Source organism: Cebus imitator, unplaced genomic scaffold, assembly GCF_001604975.1.
Source record: "Cebus imitator isolate Cc_AM_T3 unplaced genomic scaffold, Cebus_imitator-1.0 Scaffold924, whole genome shotgun sequence".
In the NCBI taxonomy this organism is placed as follows: Eukaryota; Metazoa; Chordata; class Mammalia; order Primates; family Cebidae; genus Cebus; species Cebus imitator.
In genome coordinates this window covers 100,087-117,166 of record NW_016108239.1, presented here as the reverse complement: position 1 = coordinate 117,166, position 17,080 = coordinate 100,087, and positions in this window count along the sequence as shown.

Sequence of the window (17,080 nt, the reverse complement as noted above, 5' to 3'; positions counted from 1 at the left end):
GAGCTGGCTCCAGGCAGTGACAAACTAGGATTTGAGGCAAGTCTTTCCATGATGGGGCAATGAGGCCTTGTAAAAATCCCACTCATTCTGCAGGGAAAGTTTTCTTCCTCCATCTACAGTTGGCTCATTTTAAAGCCACAGAATCTTGACCTTCCTCATCCTCATTTTCTAAAGCCCCTGGACATCCTGCCAGAGTTGGAAAAAGAGAACAGCTCTTGCAAGGTCCAGAATCCAGCTATTAGGGACTCTGCCATTCTGCTCCTGGGCTCCTGTACATCTGCCTGCCAGAGACTAGAGATACAAGGCCTGACACTACGTATTCCCATCCTCATAGGCCCACAATCAAGTGAGCTGTGGGGGACAGACAAAAAAATTAAAAGTTGCAATGTAACATAACACACACCGTAATAGAAATAAGTCCAGAATCCTCTGAAGAAATGGAGGAAGGGCACCTTAGACTGGGTGGGTTGGGAAAGGGCAAATTAGAACCTCTGCCCATGGGGCCCAAAAGTAGTCTGCACTTTAACAAAGCATTCCAAGTAGTGTTTTGTTTTGTTTTGTTTTGTTTTGTTTTGTTTTTTGTTTTGTTTTTTAAGATGAGTCTTGCTCTTGTTGCCCAGGCTGAAGTGCAATGGCCCGATCTTGGCTCCCCGCAACCTTCTCCTCCTGGGTTCAAGCAATTCTGCTTCAGCCTCCTGAGTAGCTGGGATTACAGGCACCCACCATCACACCTGGCTAATTTCGTACTTTTAAGTAGAGATGGGGTTTCTCCATGTTGGTCAGGCTAGTGTCAAACACCTGACCTCATGTGATCTGCCCGCTTCAGCCTCTCAAAATGCTGAGATTACAGGTGTCTGCCAACAGGCCCAGCTAATTTTTGTATTTTTAGTAAAGATGGGACTTTATACCAACTTGGCCAGTCTGATCTTGAACTCTTGACTCGTGATCCACCTACCTCAGCCTCCCAAAGTGCTGGGATTACAGGCATAAGCCACCACACTTGGCCTCTCCAGATTAGTCTTTTTATTCTGAAGTTAAAGAAACACTTCCCTCAAGGTTTTAATGGACAAACAAACCTCCGCACTGAGGAAGGATCATTGACTGAAGCCTGGCTTTGTCTGAGGCCAAGAATCCTGCAGCTGACCAGGTGGTCATAGCACTTCCGATAAAAATCTGAGAGTTCACGTGAAGCCAGCTCAGTATGGACAATTCTGGCAGTATTCAGGCCTCTGAAGACGCCTGGGTCAGCTGCAAAACTTTTTTATGAGGTATTCTTCTCTGAGGAAAAGCCTCCAGCAATGCATCCCTTCCCACTCTTCCAACCGGTCCTGACTTGGTGAGGCTTCCATCCTGAGGACATGGAACCTGTTCCTGATCCTTCAGAATAAGGCTGATGGCTGAATAAACAAGACCCTGGTAAGTAGCCTTCTTACCAAAGTCACACAAAGGCCTCAGAGGAATCACAGGCTCTCTCCTTGCCAGCAGCTTCTCCCAACACCTGCCGCTGTCATCTGATTTTTTATGCACTGCTCCAAATCCCACACATGCTCAAAAGCACACTGTAACTCCCTGTGGCTTCTGGCACCTGGAATCAGGTCTGCACTTCTTACTTTGGCTTTTAGATGCTTCCAAGCTACATCGCACCTTGCCTTTCCAGTCCTTCATGTCATCACTTTCCCACCATGTCCTCACTTCTCTCCCTTGCCGCAGTAACTTACCTGGGAAGGGAGTTTAGGCTATTCCTCTGTAATGGATGCTGCTGGTGTCCTGACAAGGCCCCTTTTACCATCTGCTAGAACAGCATATAAAGTCTGATCCTCTGGCTTAAGAAGCCCGATCCCTGGTGCCTTCCACACCCTAGGGCTCCCAGGTGGGATCAGGCTGAGGTTAAACTGCAGCTGAGCCTCATCCTTGCTTTGCTTCTTCCCCTGTCTTATCTCGCTTTACCCACTTCCTCACAGAGCTTTTTCTCCAGACAGAACTTCCTCATCTACCACTTGAACAGGAATCTCTGTCTCTGGCTTTGCTCCCAGGGAGCCTGATCTGAGACTCCCCTGTCCCTTGGGAAATTACCTTGAGGCAATAGTAATAGCCTTCAACTATACTTCCAGGAAGGCTACCCCGGAGGCCACAGAACAGAAGGCTTGAAGAACAAATTATAGTGCTTATTTACACCGCTTTAAACACACAGCAAGAAGCATGGGCAATGAGATGGAACAGGTGAACATGACTAAGAACAGGTAAACAAGCATGTGGAAGGATCAGCTACCTGAACCCTTGGTTATGTAACACTCACCTCTCTTGTTCTCCCTCTGCTGCACCAGCCTTTCCTCCTGACGGTGTGTGGCTATGGAGGACAGCAGGCAGGGTTTTCCTATCATGGGTGAGCCATGGATTTGAGGCCACTGGTGACATTGTTCAGGGACAAGGAGAGTTGCTTTTGCAATGAGTAGATAATGCTGTTTTGAAATTAAACTTTTTCAGTCAGATGACTTATCTTGGAATGGTTTCCAAAATATGGCCTTTTTTTTTTTTTTTTTTTCAAAAAAGAGTTGGCAGATCATGGATGGAATATAAGTCCATTTGTGTAGCTATTTTCTGTAAATAATGTACCCAGGAGCAGAGATGACCTAAAATGGGATTTGTGATGTCCGGACACCTCTTTTGTTTTTATGGTGAGAGGAGAGCAAACAGAAGACAGTGAGTGAGTTGTTTAGAAATAATTTGAGAAAATGTTATTGAACTGAACTGGGGTCAGCTCTTTTGGTGCAGTAAGGCCCAACATCCGCAATGAAGTTTGCAGGAGGAGAAACAGCATTTATCGGCAGGGCACCAAGTAAGGAGAGTCACACAGCTCATTCCTAAAACTCAAACTCCCCAATGGCTTGCAGGTGATAATTTTTATGGAGATAGAGGTTATAGGCAAGGTCATGCATCAGTAAATGGAGGCTATACATTGGTTTGACCTAAAAGGTGAGATATCTTGAAGCAGGAGCTTGGACATTGGTAGAGCCAAAGATTTTCTGATTTTCAATTGGTTAAAAAGAAAAAATTTTTCTTAAAATTTGGGTCCGCAGCAAAGAATATTAGCTCTGGCTCATGGGTGTGACTTCCTCCAGACCCTCAGGAAGAACAAAAGATTATGGCGAGAGTTCACTTCCAGTTTTCTTTTTTTTTTTTTTTTTTTTTGGTGGAGTCTCACTCTGTCACCCAGGCTGGAGTGCAGTGATGTGATCTTGGCTCACTGTAACATTTGCCACGTCAGGCACACAGGTTGGAGGATATCAGCTCCCATTTTACAAAGACTGGAAACACTGTACCCATATTTCATGTAAGACAGAGCTGGGATATAAGCCTTGGGCTTCTATGGTCACAACTACTTTTTTCCTTAACTTTGTAATATATCATTTTAAAGTAATCTGATTTCACAATGTTTTACAATATAAGAGTAACATCTATACCATCTTCTTTGGCAGGTTACCTCTGAAGATAGCCAACCAAATTACCTTATAATCTGGCACATTTTAAGGCAGTTGCACCACTCATTTGATTTCCCAGCTATGCTTGAGGGTTCCAGGAGCCAAAATTGCAGCCAAACTGATCTGAAAGGGCCAGGGAATAGAACGGTCAAGTATGTTTCCAAATTTAACCTAGGCCTGGCACATCCTGGCCAACTGCTCAGATGGCAAGTGGGGAGCAACTAAGTAAAGAGAGTGGCAGGAAGACCCATCTGGTGTGGACACTGATGAAAAACACAAGCAATATCAGTCACACTGTTTTCAGGATTAAAATCCCCATATGTCCAGTTGATGGTCTACCATCTACTATTTCATTACCAGCAAGACAAAGGGCAATACTTCTCGAGACTGGAATATGCAAGAACAAACTTAAGCTGCCTGTCTCTCTGGGGCCTACAAAGCCAAACAGTGCTAATTTCATACATACAAAACAAGAAAAGTTGTTCATTTCTTTCTGATTTGGGATTTAAGGAAGAGTGCTGATCATCAGAGAAACCAAGTAATTCTATCCTGAAGCCCAGGAGGAGACATGATGGGCATTTGTGAGTTATAGATGGTGCAGGGGCAACACAATCTGCCAGCAGGAAGGGAAAAAGCTGTCCTGGTAAGCTTTGGTTTTCCACAGGACATGGAATCAGAGGGGCAAGATCAGAGCCTGCGTGACCAATTCTGATTAAGAGCAGGACTTCTCACATAAGGTACACAGGGGCCGGGTGTGGTTTCTCACACCTGTAATCCCAGCACTTTGAGAGGCCCAGGCGGGTGGATCAATTGACGTCAGGAGTTTGGGGCTAGCATGGCCAACATGGTGAAACACTGTCTCTTTCTCTACTAAAAATACAAAAATTAACCAGGCATGATAGTGCATGCCTGGAATCCCAGCTGCTTGGGAGGCCAGGGCAGGAGCATCACTTGAACCCAGGAGGTGGAGGCTGCAGTGAGCTGAGATCACACCACTGCACTGCAGCCTGGGCAACAGAGTGAGATGCCATCTCAAAACAAAGACAAAAATGATAAACAAACCAAACAAAACCCCTAAAGTGCACGTGTATCTGAGAAGGGTCTCAACAACCTAAAACAGCAAGCAAAATTTTGAGTGTGTACTTGCTTTCCTAGTGAAGGGGTCCTCATTCTCAAATCCTGAGCTTTTAGAAAAAAGTACTAAGCCAGTTTCAAGTTAAGGTACAAAAGCCACCATATACCCTAGAGCCAGCCATGTCTGAGAGCTCTCAAGGCCACCACTGACAAGTTGGAACATAGACTCACAGCAGAGACAAGTGAACACTTATTTTTGTCTTTTTCTTCCTATGTGTAATTCAAGTCTTTTACAAAACAAGTCCTCAGAAATCTGAAGATTCAATTATGTCCTAAGACTGCTCCAGGAGTCTTAGCAACCTTGTACAAATGCTAGAGTTACTCACTTACCAATATTAAACCCTAGTACAGAATATGAAACAAACAGGACTCCTTCCTCCATGGAATGTGCTGCTTTCAAATGAGGCAGGAGCCAAAGTAGAAAATGTTGGAATTTTCCTTTGGAACTGGACAGTGATGAAAGGCACTTGCCATGAACACAAGCTACTGTCTTTGCTTTGACCCCTACTTTCCAGTTTTTAAAGATAAGGCAGGAAATAATCTTCTCTGAAGATACTTAATAAAAATTTCAAAAAAAAAAAAAAAAAAAAAAACCAGAAACACATGATTTCACTTCATTGATAAAAATTTACTGAACTTTGACACCTGGATCTAGTTCAGCTGATGGAGGAGCTGATTGATGCATTCACCTTGATAGCCAGGTGTGCCCATCTCCTCAAGGAAGCCCACTCTGTTTTTAATAGTATTAACAGCTGAGAGGTGGAAAGGGCACAAGAACCAGGAGATCTGGATATGCTTTCCTGGGAAGGCAATTTTATGAATGAGGTCTTCTAAGCAAATGACACCAAACTTCCCCAGGTGCTCATCAAACACTGTATTGTCTGTCAGAGGAATGACCTAATTCTTGACCTTGGCCTGTCCAAGCTTCAAACTGATTTGGAAATCCCCAGGTTACATAAGGTTCCACTATAGGCAGCATTTTTAGGTTCTTGGGGGTGACTTTTACAAAGACACCACTAAAATTTTTCATTCAGTGAATTCTTGCAATGGTTCTCTACACCAGTAAACTCATGCCATCAATCTTTTTGATGTCTACAACAAAGGTCAAGAAATGTTTATCTGGCAATTCCAAGGCATGAGCTTTCACTTCTAGTCATCTGAGACACATCTTGTCATGTTTCTGCCACCAGAAAACATGTAGACATGATTCCAGTCGCTTAAGCTTGAGCCCTTTTTCTTTCCTCTGCTCCTTCTTTGCCACAAGTGCCTACTTTGCCTGGGTGGCTTTGAAAGCTTAACAAGCCTTTCTCCTTTTCAGATTTTCTGGAACCAAAGGGATTTTTCTTTGTTCTTGCTCTGCCATCTGTCTGGTGCTACAGCTACTGATTGATTTTGACTCATTTTATCTCATTTCAATTGTTTTCTCTAATTGTTACTTCTACAATGTTAATCTACATACCATGTTAATAAGCTATCTATGTAACTGTGCATTCAATACATATTTATATGAAGATGTTTACAGTTTAAAATTGCATGACAGTGTAGTAGAATCCTATAAAATTAGAAGTTTATTATTAATAAATTTATTGGCTGGGTGTGGTGACTCATGCCTGGGAGCCCAAGGCAGGTGGATCACAAGGTCAAGAGATTGAGACCATTCTGGCCAACATGGTGAAAACCCATTGCTACTAAAACATTAAAAAAAAAAAAAAAAATGGCGGCACATGCCCGTAGTCCCAGCTACTTGGGAGGCTGAGGCAGGGGAATAGCTTGAACCTGGGAGGCGGAGGTTGCAGTGAGCCAAGATCACACCAGTGCACTCCAGTTTGGTGACAGAGCAAGACTCCAACTCAAAAATAAAATAAAAAACTTATTGCATTTTCAATTTTTTTCAACCGTGAAAACAAAAAATTATGTATGCTTCTAAGATGGTAGACTATTTGTGTCCCAGAGGCTGATCCTTTACTATGAATTAGTAAATATTGCTTCTAATGTCAGTGAGACTTCCCAATCAGGTTTTATTGCCTTCTTCCTCCAATGATGTGGCATGTCGTGGTCTCCTCTGTTTATCTTAAGCTATCCCTAATAAGAGGTGGTTATTTCTTGCATGACTGAGACCCCCCTTTTTTCTCTGCCATGGGATCCTCCTGTGATTCTTACTGGAAGTAAAATGTGGGAGGCAGGAATAATGATACTGTAGAAATATTTTTCCTACCATGTAGCCATCATAAGCAGCTTACAATATGGCCCACCAAGAATTCACTGACTTCCAGGCTGGCAAATGTGTTTTTATATGATGTGTCTTTCTCTTATGATTAAGTTTAGCTCAATCATAATAATCTCTCTTTGAATGAACACAAAGTCAACACCTTAGTTACCTTATTTCATGAGTAATTTCCCAGCAAAGTCATAACTTTTATATATCCCAAAGGAAAGGATTACATACTCAGCAGATGTTTAACAGACTGAGAATCATCGTAGAATTTTGCCTACCCATCTGAATAGATTTTTAAAACAGCCTTTTTGGCTGGACACAGTGGCTCATGCCTAATCCCTGCACTTTAGGAGGCTGAGGTGGGTGAATCACCTGAGGTCAAGAGTTTGAGACCAACCTGGCTAACATGGTAAAACCCCATTTCTACTAAAAATTTAAAAAAAAAAAAAAATAGCCAAGTGTGGTGACATGGGCCTGTAATCCCAGCTACTTGGGAGGCTGAGGCAGGATAATCGCTTGAACCCAAAAGGCACAGGTTGCAGTGAACTGAGATTGCACCACTGCACTACAACCTGGGCAACAGAGTGAGACTCTATCTCAAAAAAGCTTTTTAATTGCTTTTGTTATCTAAGTAAACAGAGATATTGTCTGTACATAATAATTGACTACTTTGCAATTTTATTTGTTGCAAACGTTAGCGTATCTTCTCTGGCTTAAATTATTTCTCCTTACTGTACCATTTTATACAACCACACACATATAACAATAAAAATTTATTCAATTATTTTTTAAATTTTTATTAAAAATGAGTGTTAAAAATCATTTCTTTTGTTTGAAAGGTTTTTATTGATGTACTCAAGACTGTCATCTCTGGAGACAAAGTTGCCTGTGTTTTAATACTGCCTCTGCTATGGTAAGCAAGTTATTTCTCTCAGTGGTTCTGTTTCTTTCTCTCTAAAAACAGAATAATTAAAATACACGTCTGAGCATATTACTTGAAATTCACAAAATCTTTTGTTAAAGTAGAGACTTCTATATGGCAAATAATAAGAAAAAACATCTAACACTGCAATTAAATCAGAAAAGTAGTCTAGAAATATCTCCCAATCAATTGTTCCTTTTTTCATTAGAATAATTGTGATGGAGTGAGCATTTGCAGCAGTATGGTCTTGAATAACTTGGTCTGTTTCATCATTTTTGGGCTATTCCTATAAGGCTCCTATGCATTTTTTAAAAATGTTTCCTTTTCCTAATTCAGCGATTTAACATAATTTTCATAGGCTAACATTTTCAAAAATAGTTCATTCTTAAAAAGAAGTGATTAAACAACACACCATTTTTCTCCAAAAGGAGTAGAGTTACAAATTAACTCTATAGTCTACTGTACAGATAAATGAAAAATAAAAATGTAGAGTCTTTTATTTTAGCTGCATACTTAGGAATAAAACACTTCTTGGGCTATAGGCCAAGAGCTTTTAGAGATAGTAGCTTATAGAGTTCAAAGAGACCTGGTAAACATTCATTTCTATGGTCTAAAAAGTGAGTAATTCTTTCACCCCTAATCATAACTATTGGCCCAGAACTGAAGAAATGCAACATGTCATTATACCAGAAAGCATTTTATTATTTTTATTTTAAATTCAGAAGGTACATGAGCAGATCTGTAACATAGGTATATTGCATGTTGAGGTTTTGGCGCTTAATAATGCCATTGCCCACATAGTATACATCATGTCTAAAAGTGTCTCAATACTTGTCTTTTTTTTTCATCTCTTTAAAAGTCCCAGTGCTTATTCTTTTCTTGTATCCATCTGCACCCAATGTTCAGCTCCGACATATAAGTGACAGCTACCACATGTCATATTTGCTTAGGATAATGGCCTTCTGCTGTATACATGTTGCTGCAAAAATAATTCTTTATTCTTTTCTCTGGCTGCATAGCAATTCACGGTATATAAGTACCTAATTATTCTTATTCAATCTGAGATTCATAAGTATCTAGTTTAATTCTATATCTTTGCTTTTATGAATAGTGCTGCAATAAACATGTTTGCTAAGTGTCTTTTTGGGAAAATAATTTATTCTCCTTTGGGTATATACATACTGAAGAGACTGATGAGTCAAAAGGCAATTTGATTTTTAGTTATTTGAGAAATCTCCAAATTGCTTTCCATATTCTCACCAACAGTGTATAAAAATGTTCTTTCCTTCAAAACTTCAACATTTTTTCACTTTTTTAATAACAGCAATTCTGTGTATAATGGTATCACATTGTCATTTTGATTTACAACACTTTGACGATTATAAATGTTGAGCAATTTTTGGCATGTTTCTTGACAGCTCTTGCATCTTCCTTTGAAAGTTCCTATTTCATTTGTATCATTTTTTCTTAACTTTCTCATAAATTCTGTATAATCCTTGTTATATCAGTTTACAAATATTTAATTTTATATTGCAGGTTGTCTGTTTACTTGGTTAATAGTTTCTTTTGTTGTGTAGAAGCTCTTTAATTAGATGGCAATTTTTAATTTTTGTGCTGTACTCACTTTTAAAATGTTAGGCATAAATTTTCTTTAGGGGCCAGTATCTAGAATACTTTCTAGTTGTTCATGTAGGATTTTTATAGCTTGAAGTTTTAGTTAAGTTGTTAATATACCTTCAATCATGTGTTTTATATGGTAAGAAGCAGGAGTTCAGTTTTCTTCTGCATATAACTATCAGTTTTCTCAGTACCATTTACTGAATAAGGAGTTAATTCCCATTCATTTATTTCTGTTGTTTGCCAAAAATAAGTTGTAGAAGTGCAGCTTTATTTCAGGGGTCTTTGAATATTTTCGGGGTCTCTCATCTGTTCCAGGGACACACATATGTATGTTACATATGTGTGCGTGTGTGTAACAGAACCATGTTATACTGGTAACTGTAGCTTGTAGTACAGTTTGAACTCAGGTAAAGTGAGGTCTGGTTCATACTTTTTGTGTAAAGTTGTCTTGGCTATTTGGGTTGTTCTATTTTTTCATATACACTTTAGAATAGTTTTTAATTCTATGAAAAATGGAATTGATAGTTTGATAGAAATAGCACTTAATCTGCAGGTTAGTCAGCCTGCACATCTGAATTATATTGGTTATTCAATGTCATGAGCATGGAATGCTTTTCTATTAATACTTGTGTCATCTTTGATTTCTTTCAGCAGTTATTTTAGTTCTCCTTGTAGAGCTATTTTACTTCTTTGATGTAATGTATTTCTAGGTATTATTTTTTTGTTAGTATCCATTGTAAATAGAACTGTTTTTAATTTTGTTCTCAACTTCAATGTCGTTAGTGTGCAGAAATGCTACTCATTTGTATATATCGATTTTGTATTCTGATACTTTGCTGAAGTTATTTTTAGGCTTAGGATCTTTTGGTGAAATCTAGGTAGAAAATTATGTCATCAGTGAAGATAACTGGACTTTCTCTATTATTATATAAATTTTATTTCTCCACTTTGTTGAATTGCTCTGGCTAGGACTTAAAGAACTATGTTAAATAAAAGTGTTTACAGTACCTATTCTGGTCTTATTTCTATTTATGTAAATAATGCATCCACATTTGCTTGTTCAGTATGATGTGGCTGAGAATTTGTAATAGATGGCTTTTATTATTTTGTGGTATGTTTTTTATTTGCCTTGTTTGTTGAGAGTATTTTAATAAATATTAGATTTTCTTGAGTGCTTTTTTGCATGTATTTTATTAATCATATAATTTTTTTCTATTATATTTACAAGGTAAATTGCACTTATTGACTTACATATAATGAAACATTCTTGAATACATGAATACAACTCAGATGATTGTGGCAAAATACTTTTTTATGAACACACCTTTCTAGTATTACATGGAGAATTTATGTTTTAATGTTCAAAGAAATATTGGACTGTGGTTTTCTTCTGTTGTATCTTCACTAGATTCTAGTATCAAGATAATAGTGATTTCATATGAGTTAGGGTGGAATCTCACCATGATTTTTTGGAATACATTTAGTTGAGTAAGTACCAGCTCATCTTTATGTATGTGGTAGAATTTGGCTGTAAATTTACTTAATCCAGGGTTTTTTATGGTTGGATATTTTGTATTACTTATTCAATCTCATTTTACATTTTATACATTTTTACTGTGTTCAAGATTTTGTTTTTCCCAGTTCTATCTTGAAAATTTTTGTTTATTAAGATCATTTATTTTCTATATATTTTATAATTTGCATGCAGAGATGTTCACAGTCGTCTTTAAATAACAATTTTATTTATGTAGAATTAGTCATGATTTTACAACTCTAAAATTTAAATAGATGCAGAATAAAAGTTTGACACAATTTAACATCCCCTTATGATAAATCTCTAAAAACATCAGATATGAGAAAAATTATCTCAAGCCAATAAATCTCATGTACAGAAAAAAAATGCACACCTAAGAACATACTAAACAGGAAAATCTGTAAGCTTTTTCTCTATGAGCTAGAACAAGGATGTCCACTTTCTTTAGTCCTACCAAACATAGCACAAAATGTCCAAGACAGAGAAATCAGAGAATAAAATCAAAGGAATCCAGATTGAATAAAAAAATTTAAAGTATCCTGTTGGAAGATGGCATAATCTTATGTATAGAAAAGTTGAACACTTTACTGAAAACTATCAGAATTACTAAACAAATTCATTGAACTTGTAGAACACAAAAGAAACAATTTAAAATCAGTAGGATTTCTATATACACACTAACAACTATCTCAAAATGAAATTGAAAAACAATTTTATCCACAGTAACTGTAGTAACTAAAATTTGAAATAAAGTCTACCAAAAAGTTGAAACACTTTACATTATACTCTAAAGAGTATTAAATAAAAAATTAAATAATACACAGATGGAGAAATATTACTCATTAATGAATTGGCATTAATATTGTTAAATATTTTTATTACACGTAATAATCTAGATATAATGCAACCTCTATCAAAATACTAGTAACATACTTAAAAAGGTGACAGTTCCTTAGGGAAAAGGCAGTATCTTCAATAAATGATGTTAAGAAAACTTTATATTTACATGCAAAGCAATAAAATGAGATCACCTCAGAATTTAAAATAAATTTGTTACTTAAACGTAAAGCTATTAACTCTGAAACTAGTACAAAAGATATAGACTAAAACCCTCATAACATTGGTTTGGGCAGTGAATTTTTAAATTTAAGTTCAAAATCTGAGAAACAAAAGGAAAAATGGATGAGTCAGATTATTTCAGTATAAATCTGCTGCACAGAGTCTGATATAATCAACATTATGAGACAACAATGGGAGAAAGTATTTGCAAATTATGTGTATGATAAGAGAATAATGTAAAAATTATGCAAGAAACTCAAATGACTACACAACAAAAAACAACTATGAGCAGCACGCTGAATTTTTTTGTTTGTTTTGTTTTCTTTTTTGAGATGGAATCTGTTGAACAGGCTTGAGTGCAGTGGCACAATATCAGCTCACTGCAAGCTCTACCTCCCAGGTTGAAGCGCAATACTCCTGCTTCAGCTCCTCTAGTAGCTACAATTTTAGGCATGTACCACCATGACTAATTTTTCTAATTTTAGTAGACATGGAGTTTTGTTGTGTTGGCCAGGCTGGTCTTGAACTCCTCACCTCAGGTAATCCACCCACCTAAGCCTCCCAAAGCGCTGGGATTACAGGCATTAGCCACCATGCCCAGCCCAAGCTTAAATATTTTTCAAGAAAAGACATGGCCAAGAGATAAACTGAAAAATGCTCAATGTCAATTATTGTCAGAGTAAGACAAGCAAAAAATACCTATGAGATATTTATAAAATTTACCTATGAGAAAAACAAAAATACTACAACAAAAAGAAATACCTGTGAGATATTTAAGTAAAATAAAAAGAAAACATTGGTAAAGATGTAAAGGAAACACTTGCACACTGTTGGTTTGAATGTAAATGAGGACAGACATTAAAAAAACAAAATAGATTTTTGAAAAAAATTTAACTACCATATAATCCAGCAATTGCACTTTCAGATATTCAAAATGAGAATGAAGAAATACTTGCACTTCTATGTTGTTCGCACACCCTTCACAATAACCCAAATATGGCACCAACAGTTCAACATCTAATACACATGCATATGGTATATGTATGAAACATAATTTTTTATTTTTTTAAATTGTTTTCAATCACATGGATTAACCTGAAAGATATTATTTGTTGAAATAAGCCAGTCACAGAAAGACTAGTATCTCATTCCACTTACAAATGGATACTTAAAAAAGTTAATCTCACTGAAGTATAGAGTAACATGGTGACCCCCAGGTGCCAAGGAAATTGAAAAAAAGAGGCAATTGGAAAAATGTCAACAAATACATAATTAGTTGTATAGGAAGAACAATTTCAAGAGATATATTATTGTTCAGCATGATGACTCTAGTTCATAAAAAATGTATATGTATGAAATATGCTAAGACAAGGTCATGTGGTCTCATCAAAAAAGTTAACTCTGTTAGTTAACACATTTATTACACAGGGCTAAGTATTGGACAATGTATGTAGACTTCAAAATACTATGTTTTAAAAAGTAAATACCCATTTCATCTGTCAAGTTAAAAAATATGTTTAAAACTTTATAGAAAGTAAATATTTCAAATATGATCTGTATTTGTCATAAACTTGACTGGATACTATTAATCACACATAGCTTTGTGCAGTTTTGTCATTTGTAAATTACAACCGTAGAAACTTTGATACTTGAACATCATGCCATGGACCCTGCACAGTGCCTGAAAGAAGCCAATTTACTTTAGGGCTTTTAAGTTTGGGGCACCCGCAGTTTCTAGTGCTAATGCTAATGATATGGAAGACAATAAAAGGGCAGGCGGTCCCATGACTGCTGATGGTCTGATGACTGGCCACTTTGTGAACACAGTAAACAAATTTGCATGCAAAATAACATAAAATATTTTAATTCAAAAACTGGCATAATCTTCACATATTCTCCAAAGAAAATAATCAAGGATTGGCTACAGATAGGTGACTAAGTATAAAAACTGTATGCTGAACTTCACTGACAAAAAATTATATAAAATAAGTGAGAAAATTCTTGAAATTATATCAATATAAAAAATATTCAAATTTAAAATTTACAGAGATAATTTTATTATTTGGCAACCTCTAACATTCACACTTAGAAATTCTGCATGGAAACATAAGTTGTGCTGTAAGTATATCATGAAACACGAAAAATTTATTACTTACCACCAACTGACAGAAGTTTAATTACCAAGATACATTTTATATTTGACACATTTTATGTAAGAATCTTTTAAAATTTTTCTTTTAAAAATAAAGCTAAATAATTTAATTCTCCCACCCCCTGAGAATACTCTATGACTTTTATCTTTATCTGATGTCAAAGTTATACTGCTAAGCAAACGCTCCAGTTAAAATCGACTTATACTGCATTAAAAGTTTCAGGTCAGGCACAGTGGCTCATGCCTATAATCTCAGAACTTTGGGAGACCGAGGTGGGCGGATCGCCTGAGTTCGGGAGTTTGAGACCAACCTGACCAATATGGAGAAACCCCATCTCTACTAAAAATGCAAAATTAGCTGGGTGTGGTGGTAGATGCTTATAATCTGAGTGTCTTGAGAGGCTGAGGTAGGAAAAGAACCTAGGAGGAGGAGGTTGTGATGAGCTGAGATTACACCCTTGCACTCTAGCCTAGGCAACAAGAGCAATACTTTGTCTCAAGAAAACAAAAACAAAACTATTTTCTCATCAAAATCTACAAAGTACTATGTGAAATGACATAGAATAAAATCAAAATTGAGAAAACTGTAGCCATAACACAGAAAAAGAAGGTCTGTAATGCATATGTAAAACTAAATAGAATCAGAAAAAAAAGAAAAAGACTTTCTCTTTAAATTCAGCAAGAATCAACTTTGCAGCCTGGAAATACTGTTCTCTCCACATGAAGAATGAATATTATTTCTTCACTATTGACAATTTCCATATATGATTTGACTTGCAACCTAACTCCAGGAAAAATATTTATGGCTTACTATGGAGCATCTGTTACATGAGAAGCACTATCACGTTTGCTTGCTACATTTATACATCAAAACATTCTTGCCAGGTATGGTGACTCACGCCTGTAATCCCAGCACTTTTAGAGGCTGAGGGTCGGATCAATGATGTAAGGAGTTCAAGACCTGCGTGGCCAACATGGCAAAATCTTGTCTCCACTAAAAATACAAAAATTAGGTGGGCATTGTGGCAGGCACTTGTAATCTCAGCGGCTTGAGAGGCTGAGACAGGGAGAATTGCTTGAACTCAAGAGATGGACGTTACAGTGAGCTGAAATTGAACCATTGACCTTCCGCCTGGGTGACAGATAAGATTCCAGCTTAAAAACAAACAAACAGCAACAACAACAAAAACAGAAGAGAACACAACCAAAAAAATTAAAAAATATCTAAAATCATCATGACTCATGAAGCCTCCCAAGTAATTCCCTGAATCTAATGGCTTAACAGATAAATTTACAAAAATCAATTATAAAAAGATAAAGGAACAATAACTAAGGAATAGTAGGCGTATAGAGGTTTCGCCAATTAAACACAATGAAACGCCCTAAAAAATATATAAATACACAAATTATGAAATTACATCTAAAAATCATTTTGTGTGCCCTACATTTTATGATACTTACTAATCAATCGCCTTACAATGAATACTCCTTACACTGTAAAGCAAAAACTAATTATAAAAAACAGGAAAAGTATGGGGTCTGTAAAATAATAAATAAAAGGTAAAGACACAGATTTGCATTTAGCATTATTGAAGTTTGAAGCTTTCTAGCAAACTAGTCACCTTATGAAAATGTTTTGTTTCAATATTGTATTTTCTGAAAATAGGTAAAACTCATGCACACACAAACACATATTCTACAGTTCTATTACAGTTACAAAATATCATTAGACTAACGTGCATATTTAACTGTATGTGAATCAAAACTAAAAGCTTGTATGTGTAGGTAGTTCACATGTTCAAAGAAAAATATATTAAAAAATTTTAAAAACACTTCTTTGGGACATAGAAACGTATTTTATTTACATTTTTACATAGTTTTTATTATGACCATAAAAATAAAAGATACAGCATGAAGTAAACTGTGAGTTGAATTATATCATTATTTACTTTCCAAAAATTAATCTGTAAGGCTTTTATTGAATGTTATAATTGAATGCAATTATAACACTCCAATTTTCTTTTGTTAAAGTTACAGAACAATAATTTATTTAACAACTTTAATTTTGGATGATGTTCTATATGCAACACTCCGATTTAGTGTAATGCCTGGAGGGTCAGCCTTAGTTATTTGTACTGTGAATTACTGATGTTGACATAGACTTAATTTTGAAGTAAATGTTGTTTTCATAGTTACTGCATCTGTAAACATATATTTTACTATGAACTCTCTGATGTTTTCTTAGCTGTCATTTTTGAATAATTCTTTAAACTCATTACATGTATTGGGGTTTTTTCCAATATAATATAAATTCCCTGATGTTGAACAAGTTTTGAGAAATTCCTTCAGGTTCTTTTCTCTAATACAAACTCTGCACAATAACATCTATGAAATAAGTAATGGTACTACAAGCCTCTTTATATTTTTAATGTTCCTCTTAAAAATGAATGCTCTTCTTCACTTTAATGACTTATATTTTCTGAAAGCTATTTTGACAATAATTGCACTTACAATGTTTTTATTAAGCATAAACTCTTGGATGTTGAGTAAGATATGAGCCGGTATCAACAGCTTTTCCACTTGTTATATTTGTAGAATTTTCCTCGAGTATAAATGCTTTCTTGTGCAACAAAATGTGAGTACTAGCTGAAAATTTTGTTGCATTTTTCAAACAAGTAGTTTTTTAGTGTCAATTATCTTACTAGCAATCAAGAGTGACAACTACTTAAAGGTTTTGACACATTCTTAACATTTCTGCGGTCTAGGATCACTGTATTTATTTTAATTTTTAAGTTTGAAGTGTTGTGAAAAGACTGTCTCATCTTTCAGGTTTGTAGAGTTTCTCTTCAAAATAAATTATGTCTCCTGAGAATTGAGAAGTTGTAAAAGGCTTTGATACATTCTTTATGCTAGTATGATTTCTCTCCAGTATGAATTGTGTGTAATAAATGTTGAGAACTTGTTA